This window comes from Haliotis rubra, unplaced genomic scaffold, assembly GCF_003918875.1.
Source record: "Haliotis rubra isolate DU_JTF1 unplaced genomic scaffold, ASM391887v1 Scf681, whole genome shotgun sequence".
Taxonomy (NCBI): domain Eukaryota; kingdom Metazoa; phylum Mollusca; class Gastropoda; order Lepetellida; family Haliotidae; genus Haliotis; species Haliotis rubra.
In genome coordinates this window covers 145,770-157,858 of record NW_025767392.1, presented here as the reverse complement: position 1 = coordinate 157,858, position 12,089 = coordinate 145,770, and the positions used below count along the sequence as shown (strand labels likewise).

Below are 12,089 nucleotides of genomic sequence, written 5' to 3'. Positions count from 1 at the left end.
AGCTGATTGAATCTGTTAATTGTTGATCTTTGATCTGAATAAGACCTACACTCTCACCTCACCTCTGTCCCCTTGAACAACTAATGATCAATGGTACATACCTTGTGATCAGTAGTGCTCCTCATGAGTACCGGTACCAACACACAAAGTCGTGCCAGAATCTGTTGTTCATATATCCGAATTCCAGATTCACCTGGAATGTGATTCTTGATTTTCAGCTCCATAACCATGCTTATTGATTTTAAGAAGACCCTTTGATCTTTCCTTCCACATGACATGCCTTGATAAATATAATATAATACTGTTACAAGTTAAACCCAGTTCAAGGCTCCAGATAAGGGCCGTATCGACGTATGTACGGATATGAAATAAGCACGATACGGTAGGAAATAATTTAGGAAACTAGCAGATATATGCACCACAGCAATGGTGTACGGTCTTAGAATCATTTACAGACGTATTTATCTGAAAAGGTATTGCTTTATTGTTTATTGACCTGTTTACACAATAGTAGCAATGTTGTGGTGCATATATGAAACAAAACACAAGATTACTGATACTCCATTAATTGCCATTCATTACTCTAAATGTACTCTGAAGGTTTTCCCGTACTCCTATATTGAAAAAATAAGGAGTACATACTCCTGATCATGAAAAAGTATCTGGAGCCCTGCAGTTCCATCACAAACTGGGGCGGTGGGGTAGCCCAGTGGTTAAAGCATTCGGTCGTTGCGCCAAAGTCCCGGGTTCGACTCCCCAGATGGGTACAATGTGTAAAGTTCATTTCAGGTGTCCCCAGCCATGATATTACTGGAATATTGCTAAAAGCAACCTAAAACCATACTCACCCACTCAATCACAAACTTATCACAATTGCAGGAGTATTGCCAGAGGGGAGACAACTGCTGTAGAAACCAGTTGAACATTGAAGAGGCTTCCAATCAAGTGAGTTAGGGATAGATTAACTAAGTGAATCTTTATGACAAATTTACATATGTTAGTGTCATTGTTGGCTTTGGGCTGACAACATGTTTGTTGTTTCAGGATGTGTATGAGAACGATACATCCCCCAGGAGTGAGTTCACTCCATATGACTCCACACAGGAGCCCATCTTTCCTCCAGAGTTGCAGGTTAGTCCAGGGATTGCCCTTACCCAGACACCTTGCATAGTTGATGCAGACTGTGTTGAAAATACTCAGGTTAATTTTGCAGTTGGGTCGACTTGATGCAATGGCAAGTTAACCGATTCTAATAATTTCTTAAAAATGACACCTTATTGACTCCCATGAAGACAGGGGGAGTCAGGGGTGGAAATAACTTTAAAATTGCTAGTGTACTCCGGTACAGTGGCACATGTAAAATCACTTGCCCTGATAATTTTTCCACTATACTGGCCGATTTTCTTGTTGATTTTTTAAATAAACAACATAATTAACATTGGAAAGTCAACTGGACACCTGTACAGCGTGACATACAAATTTGCTAGCCCAACAGAAAAAAGCACTGGACTGGGGCGTCAGGCAATGGGTTATTTCCACCCTTGGGAGTCAAGATGACACTCATATTTGGGAGACAAGGGCAATCCCTCTATGTGTATGAATTACATGTGATCCAAACATGATGTAATATTTTTTAATAAACACTTCACATTTGTTTCAATAACAGTTATCATGTGATAGTTTTATATCTAATGTTGACATTGTTGTGTCCCGACATTGATATTTTTTTATAAACTGTTGATACTTTATGAATTATTTATTGACAAAGGGCATATGAAAAAAGGAATATTATGAATGAGTATAAACTGTGAATGTATGCTTTATGACTGGGATTAGGACTCGTACCAGGTCCAGCCTGTTTTAATTTCCAGACACAGCATGACCGGTACCATGGCCGTATATGGTATTCAGGTCAGCCACAGTGACATGGCATCGGCCAGTTGACTTGACCACCCTCCTGGACCTGAAGGCTGACCACCCACAAGCCAGGCTGATCGTGGGCAACACAGAAGTCGGTGGGTCAAGTCTGATGTATAGTACTGTAGTATCTGCCAGACATTTCCTTGTCATCAAAATGTCTTTACTCTGAAAGCAATGACTTAAAACTTGCTCCAAACTGTAGCCTTTTTCTTTCAGTTGAAAAGTGATGAAGATCGAATACTTGATTGTGTCTGACTAATTAGTTCATTCAGAGGTCATGATACCTTCAGAGTAAGGAGGATGTTGTCTTACAGTCTTCTTTGATTACATAATCACCAAGCAGATTATACGATACTAGAACATCTAGGAATCAAATAAATAATCAAGTCTGGACAAGATAATCCAGTGATTGACCTCAAAAGCATCAATCTTTGAAACTAAAGTACTGTCAGAAATCGAAAAAACCCTGTTTTTAGGCTGTTACTCTGTATCCTTAAAATTGACAAATTTACAAATAGCATATATCGAAATAACCCACACCGGCCTAACTGGGCATTCAGTGGGATGCGTAATAGTATATCCAGAAAAGCATGTTAACTCGTAAAATCGAGCAAAACTTAGAAAAAAATACGAATAGCTGCTCAAAACAATAGATCAGACTATAGATGGCAATTAGGTCGCTCAGCCAGGTATGATGACGAACCGTCGACTCACCTGTCATGAAATGCACGTCCTGCCTACAAGCACAAGGGGCCATCTCAAAGATATTTTATGTTTTTTCAAGTGTGTTGAATATGTCTCATCTATTGATCATAAAGTTTATGTTGAGAAACGTAAAAGGGTATGATACCCATGGAAAAGCTTAAATCAGCCATCGTTTAAATGTCTCAAAATATATAGTGGCATGACCACTCGAAGATCATTAGGACTGGATATTATTTGTAAATTGTTATGACATGCTGTTCGCTTCCCAGTTTAATTCCCTAAAGGATTATCTTATCTGAGCTTATATGTCTATCCCCCAGCCCGACCCCAATCACCGTCTGCGACACCCATCCTTGAGTTGCTTTTGAGACAACCCCTCCTACCTGTTTCTTTTTATAGTGATAGTGAGACTCCATGTATGAATTCGAACCCAAATCTGTCATCTGATGGAAACTAAATTGTTGGTGTAGATTTGCATGTAATGGATGGCAACTTCGAACCTTGCCTTTCAGAATATCATTACCTGATTACCGGTATGTAAATATGTACAGATGCTCATGTATTTTTGTTGGCAACTTAGTGGTAGCTGAGTGGTTAAAGTGTTCGCTCTTCTTGCGGAAGACTCGGGTTCAAATCCCCACATGGGTACAATGCGTGAAGCCCATTTCTGGTGTCCTCTGCTGTGATATTGCTGGAATATTGCTAAAAGTATAACCATAGTCATTCATTCTTGTTGGCTTGAATGTCAAAATTCTAAATTTTATCCTCTATGTCTTTGCAGGTGTTGAAATAAAGTGTAAGCACATGTGCTACCCACAATTCATTGCTGTCGGACATGTCCCAGAGCTGACAACCATTGAACGTCTTGAGTCTGGACTGAAGATAGGAGCTTCTGTCACGTTGTCACACCTGTCTGACACACTCACACAAGAAATACAAGCTCTGCCTGGTAAGGCCAATCTCTGTTATGTTCGGTTTGTGGATTTCACTGACTGATGCCAAGAGCAAGTTGAACTCAAAATGGTTCAAATATTTTTTGTGACTGGCTTCTCTTTCTTTGCATTAGAAAATTCCAATTACAGGGATATAAATCAGAAAAGTGGAAGCTTCATCAGTTTGAAGGACATATATACCTGTGCATCTTTAGCTCAGCCTCTTGCCACTGCAAAAACCCAATAAAGGCAAGAAGATCTTCTCTCACAGAAGTAGATACATTAAATACTGTAAACTGGAAAAGCAATGGAAGTTTTTCAAATAAAATATCACACAATACGACACCAGACACAGGGTAATTTTAAACGGTTCAGAGATGTTTGTAAACCCAGGTTTACTGAAACAGAAATAAACTCTTCTTTTTATTTTGTTGTTCAATATACAGGTATTGTAATTCAGTCAGTCAGGTTGCATGTACATGTGCAGTTAACTACTGTAGTTGGATTGGAAATTTACATTGATGATGGGGTGGTGAGGTAGCCTAGTGGTTTAAGCATTTGTTTGTCATGCCAAAAGCTTGGGTTCGATTCCCCACATGGGTACATTGTGTGAGGCCCATTTTTGGTGTCCCTTCCACGATATTGCTGGAATATTGCTAAAAGCAGCGTAAAACTAAGCTCACTCACTCACTACATTGATGACAGAACAATGTGATGTGTCGTTTATTCAGGGAATCCACATACCCACACAGCCTACCTCACATATTTCACATACATGATCAAAGAGAACTTTACTTATCTGTAAACAGCTTTTGCTGGCAACATCAAACACAATCATTGATTGTTTTTGGGTTCTTCGTGAACTTACATATCTGAGAATGTGTTTGCATCAACATTGTCAGATATATGCTACTGTATCAGGTGCGTTTGTGATTCAGAGTGGAAGACCCGAGTGTATGCAGCTGTGGTTGAGATGTTGCAGTGGTTCGGTGGCCACCAGATCAGGAATGCTGCTGTACGTATATACCATTGAAACTTAGTGACTTAACATTTATCTCACACTTCTCATGTATTAGACCGTTTCCTTGGTGTAGTGTTTAGGTCATCTATATGCAGAGATTGGAAGGTTCTATTCCATGGATGTGCCATACCCAAAGATGTTTAGGTAATGATGGTACTTCTTGTACTGGTGCTAGGGCGGTGGGGTAGCCTTGAGGATAAAGCGTTCGCTCGTCACGCCGAAGGCCCGGGTTCGATTCCCCACATGGGTACAATTTGTGAAGCCCATTTCTGGTGTCCCCCGCCGTGATATTGCTGGAATATTGCTAAAAACGGCGTAAAACCATACTCAGTCAGTATACTGGTGCTAGGCATTAAGGGACTAAAGCAAGAACTGGTTTGCTCAAAGTCAGTATTCTGTGTGTGAAAGGGGTTGTTTTACTGTGGCACACTAAATATTTGGACGTTGCTGCTGTTTCATATTCATTGATGCCAAAAGAGGTTATGTCATGACGTTTGTCTGTCTCAGTGGTATTGTGGAATAATCTATGCAACTGGATTATGATGACATGTGTCAACTGCGTCAACGAGCCTGACCACACGGTTCTGTTAGTCCTATCTAACGACAAGCATTAGTTGCTGAAGAAGACCAATTTCATGGATCTTCACAGGTTTAGAATTAAATTAGGTGTATTCAACCAACATAGAGTGGCAGTTAAACATTCACTGTACAGTAACAGAGCAGGCGGTGAATTTCTTAAAAGCATCATACAAAATGTGGTTCATGCACTTGCATCAGAATCCAGTTTTATACAGGCACAATAAAGTACTGATGTGATCAAAATGTTTTCCTATGCTGTTACTATCATTGTGGTTTCAGGCTGTGGGAGGTAATATTACGACAGCCAGCCCTATCTCCGACCTGAACCCTCTCTTCCTGGCAGCAGGAGTGGTTCTGGAAGTAGCATCAAGAGGTGAGGGACTTGGCCACTTGGCCATGCAAAACATACAAACAACAAAAACAATTACAACAACATGCAGCACATATAAAGCATAAGACTTTAAGCCACAAGTGGCATGCTCAAACTTTTTATTATAACATTATTTTTCTGATCAGTGGTCACTGGATCTACTGGCAAACAAGGATAAGTTGAACTGGCGCTGAGAACGCGTTTACGAGAAGTAGGCAGTGCACGGCCATGAGGAAACCCATTGGTTTGTGAAAGATAGAGCAGATTTAGGCTAGTGCACGTGCATTGCATGACAATGAAATTGATTCTGCGCGTAGTGCACATGCCTTGCTCTTATGTTGGTGTAGCAAGTCGCACTACACTTGATCGCAGACAACCTGGGGCCCCTTCGCTAACAATTGCAAGGGCTAGTACGGGTCACTCACTCATGCATGCTAATACGGGTCAATTGTCAGGTCGGTGCTCAACTAGTACTTATCCTTGTTTGCCAGTATGTGAAGTCAGTGAAGAGTGGTTATTTATCAGAAGTAGTTCAGTTTTCTGTGCAGTTTTACTTACACCTGTAATAGCTTACCTGTCATTAATATACAAACTTACACCTGAAACACCTTACCGTACCTGTCATTATTGTACCTACTCACATCTGTAATAGCTTACATTATTGTCCTCCTGAGAGAGTACGTAAGTCCCACAACTTTCAAAGTCAAGTTCGACCTACAAAAATATTTTAATCGTAGAATAATTGTTGTTTTAAATAATGGCTAAATTTCACTACAATCACCAGTGGCTGAAGGGATGGTGTAAATCCAGCTAGGGTCCCTGCGGTCCCTAGCATGGTCCCTAGCATGGTGATCAGCCTTCAGTTGTTGGCGATGTATAGCCCATTTTTACATTGTATTGGCCAAAAATAGTTTTCGACTTTTAAAGACATGCCTAGCTAGTTTTAACTCATCTTGTGATAATCTAGTAATTTTACTGTCCTTCGTTTACAGGGTTTTATATAATATATGTATGTATTATAAATTTAGAACTAGTTTTAGTCACGATATGGCTGAAATATTGCCGATGTGACTTTAAATTTTAACTCACTCACTCACTGTAATAGCTTACCGTATCTGTTGTTATTGCACCTTGCCTGTCATTAGTGTACCAATTAACACCTTTAGGAGCTTACCTGTCCTAAGTCTGTCTCACAGACCCTAGAGAATAAGTTTTAAAAATGATTCCAGTTCAAATCTAGAATGATGTGTCAAGTCTTCATTGCCTGAAGTAAGGTTTTGTTCTTGGCTCATTTGGATTTTATTTCTATTTTATGGATATACATGCATGTTCTTAAATTCTCGAATAAGATCTTGTGCTTATTATTTGTCTAACCTCTCTTTGTACACCTGGATATGATGTTCCTTGCTGTGGTGATTTATTATGATGTTTTCATGGGTTGTTTCTTGTATTGGAAGTCTGTAACTTGTAGATCCTTGTTTTCTCATTTATAGTGACATTTGTCTTTCACCAAGCTCTCGTAAGCCTAAGATCTCGTAACTTTTCTCGTAGGAATCGTACATCCTATGCTGTAGCATAGACTTACGACAGTCGTACGCTATGATAGCTTTGTGAAACGGGGCCCTGGTTTCCACTCCCTTTATACATGAGTTATATAAATTAGTATTGGTCATTTATTGATTGAGTACAAAGACCTTTCTTGCTGCTTATCTCCTGCAGAGGGTGGATGGAGGAAGATCACCATGGATACCAGATTCTTTAAAGGTTACCGTAAAACAGAGCTCAAGCCAGATGAAGTTCTTGTTTCACTTACCATTCCACATACCAAAAAGGTGATGCTCCTTCTAATATTGATCAGTTGTAATGTATACTGACCCATTGATGGTGTGATGTCTCAGGAATCACTCTCAAATGGGTCTAGTTCAATTTTTGCTTACTTGGATGTAATGTTTAGTGAATTTCTCTGGATGTTATTGAGAGATCATTCTCTTCCCACAGAGGTTACTTGTCATATCTTCCTACGAACCTCTGTTCTAATACGGCCATATTTCCCGGTTCTCGTAAAATCCCCTAGCGGCAAAAAATCGCAACACGAATTACCTCCCTTCTTTCTATCCAATCAGAACACGTGTTATATCGATGCAAGTAAAACTGGGGCCTCAAATATCCCTCTTCTCTTCCGGGGACTTGTGTTGATGTGACACACAAGACATTTAATGGCAAGCTTGTCAGTTGACAACGAGGGCGATGGGGACGCCATTGGTCCGCCAATACATGACTGAGTTCTGTCTAGAAGTAACGTTTGCGTATCGCGCAGGGGAAGAGGTTCCAGTTTTTCCGAAGCATACGGAAATTACCGAGTCCTTGCCAATGATCACTTTTGAAACAACGTCGCTGATTGCACAACTAAATGTGATTGCAACCAATCACAAATTCTGAACACTCGCACCATGAAAGGGCCGTATTAGAACAGAGGTTCGTAGGAAGATATGACAAGTAACCTATGTGGGAAGAGAATGTTGAGAGATGAAAAGCTCACCTTTTTCTGTAACATCCCATTCTTGTCAAGTATTTTCAGTGATTCTGTGGCACATCAGTGCACAGGCATAGAAACGCATCTACTTGCACATCAGTCATACACTTGTCATTTCTATATTCCGAGTGTTTGTTTTAGGGAGAATATTTTGCTGGCTTCAAACAAGCAAACAGAAAGGATGATGACATTTCCGTAGTGAACTCAGGGATGAGGGTGTTGCTGGAAACAGACTCCGATGTCATCAAGGAAATATCTCTTGCATTTGGAGGAATGGCGCCAATCACAGTCATGGCCACAAAGACTATGCAGCAACTTGTGGGAAAGTTAGTCTGCATTGTCTTCCTGTGTCTGATTTATGTATGGATTTCATGGCTTGATGTCATAAAGAACAAAACCCCACAATTATTTAAATAGAAACAGTTCTGAATTTTGGAATCTTTTACTTTATATTTTACCTCTCGATGCAAAGATACTAGTATGATTTAAAATCAAATTTCAAAGTAATAGTTGAGTGTACATAGTTACGTTTGATGAAAGTTTATGTGAAAAGGGCAAGAAAGAGCTTTGTTTTTAGTAATTTTGATTATTCTTTATACCTGTGTTATATATAGCTGAAGCATAGCTGGATGTGATCGTCCTGTGTTGACTTCCACAACATCAGTGGCAGACACTGCAGGTCATTTTAAATAATAATAGTAATTATATGTAATGTTAATAAGAACAATATCAACAATGCTTCATATGACATCTGAAACTCTGTAGTCTGGGACCGCCTCCGTGGTGTAGTGGTTAGAGCATCCGCCCGGAGCGGAAGGTCGTGGGTTCAATCCCCGACCGCGTCATACCAAAAGACTTTAAAATATGGTACTTGTTGGTCCCTGCCTGGCGCTCGGCATTAATGGGTACAACAAGGACTGGTCGGCTCGGAGTCAGTATAATGTGTCTGAGTGGGGTATTCATGCTTCACTGCGGCATGGTATCTCAGTGGGCTAGCACTATAAAACCAGCATAAGTCTGGGCTAGTACAAGCAGTCGCACATACACATACACACGCATGCACGTCATCATATGAGTGAAATATTCTCAAGTACGACGTAAAACCCAATTTCACCTCACCTCACCTGTAGTCTGGTATGCTAAAATCACTCATTAACACATTCAATGTCAGTGGCACATTAATTCTCAGCTCCCTAGGGAGTGCACAACCCTAGCTGCCTGAAAGGCACTAGAAGGTTTTAAGTGAAAAATGGAAACATATTAATCAAATGTGTGAGTGATGTATCGAAAGCTTGGAAAAAAGCAATTCTATGAGAAGGTGGTTTCACATCTGCAGTTAATAAATCAATGAAAATGTTAAGTGGTCCATTTATTCACTTGCCTCTAAACCAGACACTGTCTATTCTGGACTCCAGTCAGTAACAGACCAAATTTATGTCTCTAATTGACTACCTTGATTTAACAATAACACCTACCAATCAAAACTAATTTTGGGAATCCTACAGGCCCAAGTGTGATATTCACAGACCACAGATCATAATTGTGATGCATCTAGGATTTGAATCCATGAACAGCAAATCCTGGCATCTCTAAGGGCTGCAACTCTGCATTTAGCTGTGTGATTACTTGACAAGAGTGCCTGCCACCCACTTGATGAAGTCTTGTTAGAGAGCTGTTATTGTTGCAGGTGTTGGGATGAGAATCTGGTTGGGGCAGCTATTCCCTACCTCTCCAGTGACCTCCCTTTGCCAGCTGGCTCACCAGGGGGCAACGTGGAGTATCGCAGTACACTGACAGTCAGCTTCTTCTTCAAGTTCTATCTTGCAGTGAAAACACAGCTGCAGAAACAGGTGAAGTGTCTGACACTGAGTTGCTTTATGTAGGGGTGGGGTAGCCTAGTGGTTTAAGTGTTCACTCGTCATGCTGAAGCCCTGGGTTTGATCCCAGCAGAGACCATATGTATTATTTCATGGTATATGATCCCAGCATGGGTACATTGTATTAAGGATGGTACTCTGAGATTTAGGGGGCAAGGATGGGCAGGTCTCTACCTCAAGTGCTAGAGATAGTATTCTGAGAATTATTATCTTTGTTGATAATGTTCCGATATCGCAATAATAGTCTGTTAAAACTTTTTAAAATTTAAAATAATTTGCCCAATTTGATTTAGGAGATAAACATCACGTGGTAATATTTCTTTCGAAACCTCCGGCTGATGCCGTCGGTTCCAAATGAATTCCCGTGCTTCAAATACTCAATAACACCCGGAAATTGGCCAAAACATGATGTTTATCGACATTGTAAACACAAAAGTAAACCAAAAGGTCCACACACGTTTTTGTGTCGGCACTCATTGACATCGAGTACGGGTACAGCAGTGAAATGTCATCAGCCGGCCGTTTCGCTGTCTCCCATGGTAGCATCTGGAACTGCTCATTTGTGATGTCATTGGGACTTTACGTCACAATATGATTTGAATGACGTCATCACAGCTGACGACGTAACAATATAATGGTGTGAGCGATGTTTGTATGTATTAATACGCAGCAAATTTCCGGGAATCGAATACCATTTGATCATGTTTTTCAACCAATCAGATTAAAGAGCCCAGTGACTTTTGGTTTACAATTGCTAATATGTTGACCTTATCTGTAGCATACAGGTGTTCGAAGGAAAGTAGAAACAGATTTTTGTTTCAGGGCACTGGTGCTCCAATCCCTCATTCTCACCTGAGTGCAATATCAGAGTTTGAGAGACTTCCGCGGCAGTCATGTCAGCTGTACGACAATGTAGCTTCTGGCCAGCCATCAACGGATGCAGTGGGACGTCCTCTCGTCCACCGCGCAGCCTACCAGCAGGCCACAGGAGAGGCCCTGTATGTGGATGACATGCCACCGCTGGCAGGTTGGTGCATGTGGGTCTGGAGACTATGTATGGGTGGAATATACAAATATTGGCTGGGAGGTCATGATGTCAGACTCTTAGAGTCTATGTATGTATTTTAGATTTCTTAGGTGGAATATATACAAACCATTTGCATTGCTGGGAGGTCATTCTAGGTACATGTTGGCAGACTGTTTAGGTTTTTGATGTATGAAAACAGAAAAGTCAAAAGGGCCATTTCCCCTATCAGACATTAAAAAGTGATCCCACTGGCCACTCAACACCAACCACAGTCCCACTTCAAAAGTCAAAGCAAACCCTTAGACCCCTCAGAAAAAAATTTATAACATGGTCTCTCAAAGGTTATACATCTATAAAATGTATATTTATGCATACTAGTCCTGCAGGACTCAAACAATAGATAGACTCATTAGAGAGAAAGGACCCTAATGGCAGGACTCACTCATTATCTTGACCACCACAGCCACCTACGTACCCTCTCATACATCCAACCCACTCACTCACCCTGCTCCCTCAATGTGTCCTGTCCTGCTGTAGATGTACCAACACTACTTGCTCACTGTCACAACCACCCAAGGGGCGGTGGGGTAGCCTAGTGGTTAAAGCATATGCTCGTCACACCGAAGACCTGGGTTCAATTCCATGCATGGGTACAATGTGTGAAGCCCATTTTTGGTATCCCCTGGTGTGATATTGCTGGAATATTGCTAAAAGCAGCGTAAAACTAAACTCACTCACAACCATCCAAACCGTCTAGCTAAGCCACTCACTAACCCAACCCATTTACTCACTCCACTCACTCAGTGTTTCTTGATCCACTACAGATGGACTGACACTGCAAATCCCTAGCTCAACCATCCACAACATGGCACCTACCCATCTGCTCACTAACTCAACAACCGGCCCACTCAACCATTCTCTCAGTGTGCCCTGCCCTGCTACAGATGAACTGGTCCTTCTCACCAACCCACCCCTTCACGCCAAAGACCTTGGTTCGATTCCCCACATGGGTACAATGTGTAAAGCCCATTTCTGGGGTTATTCGCTGTGATATTACTGGAGTATTGCTAGAAAGCGGCAAAAAACTAAACTCACTCACTCACTTACCAGCCCATCCACCCCTCA

General features: G+C 41.1%; 1 pseudogene; it reads left to right on the top strand.

Annotated features, from left to right (window-relative positions):
• Positions 1-12,089, top strand: part of LOC124258064 — a 41,241-nt pseudogene that overhangs the window by 8,706 nt on the left and 20,446 nt on the right.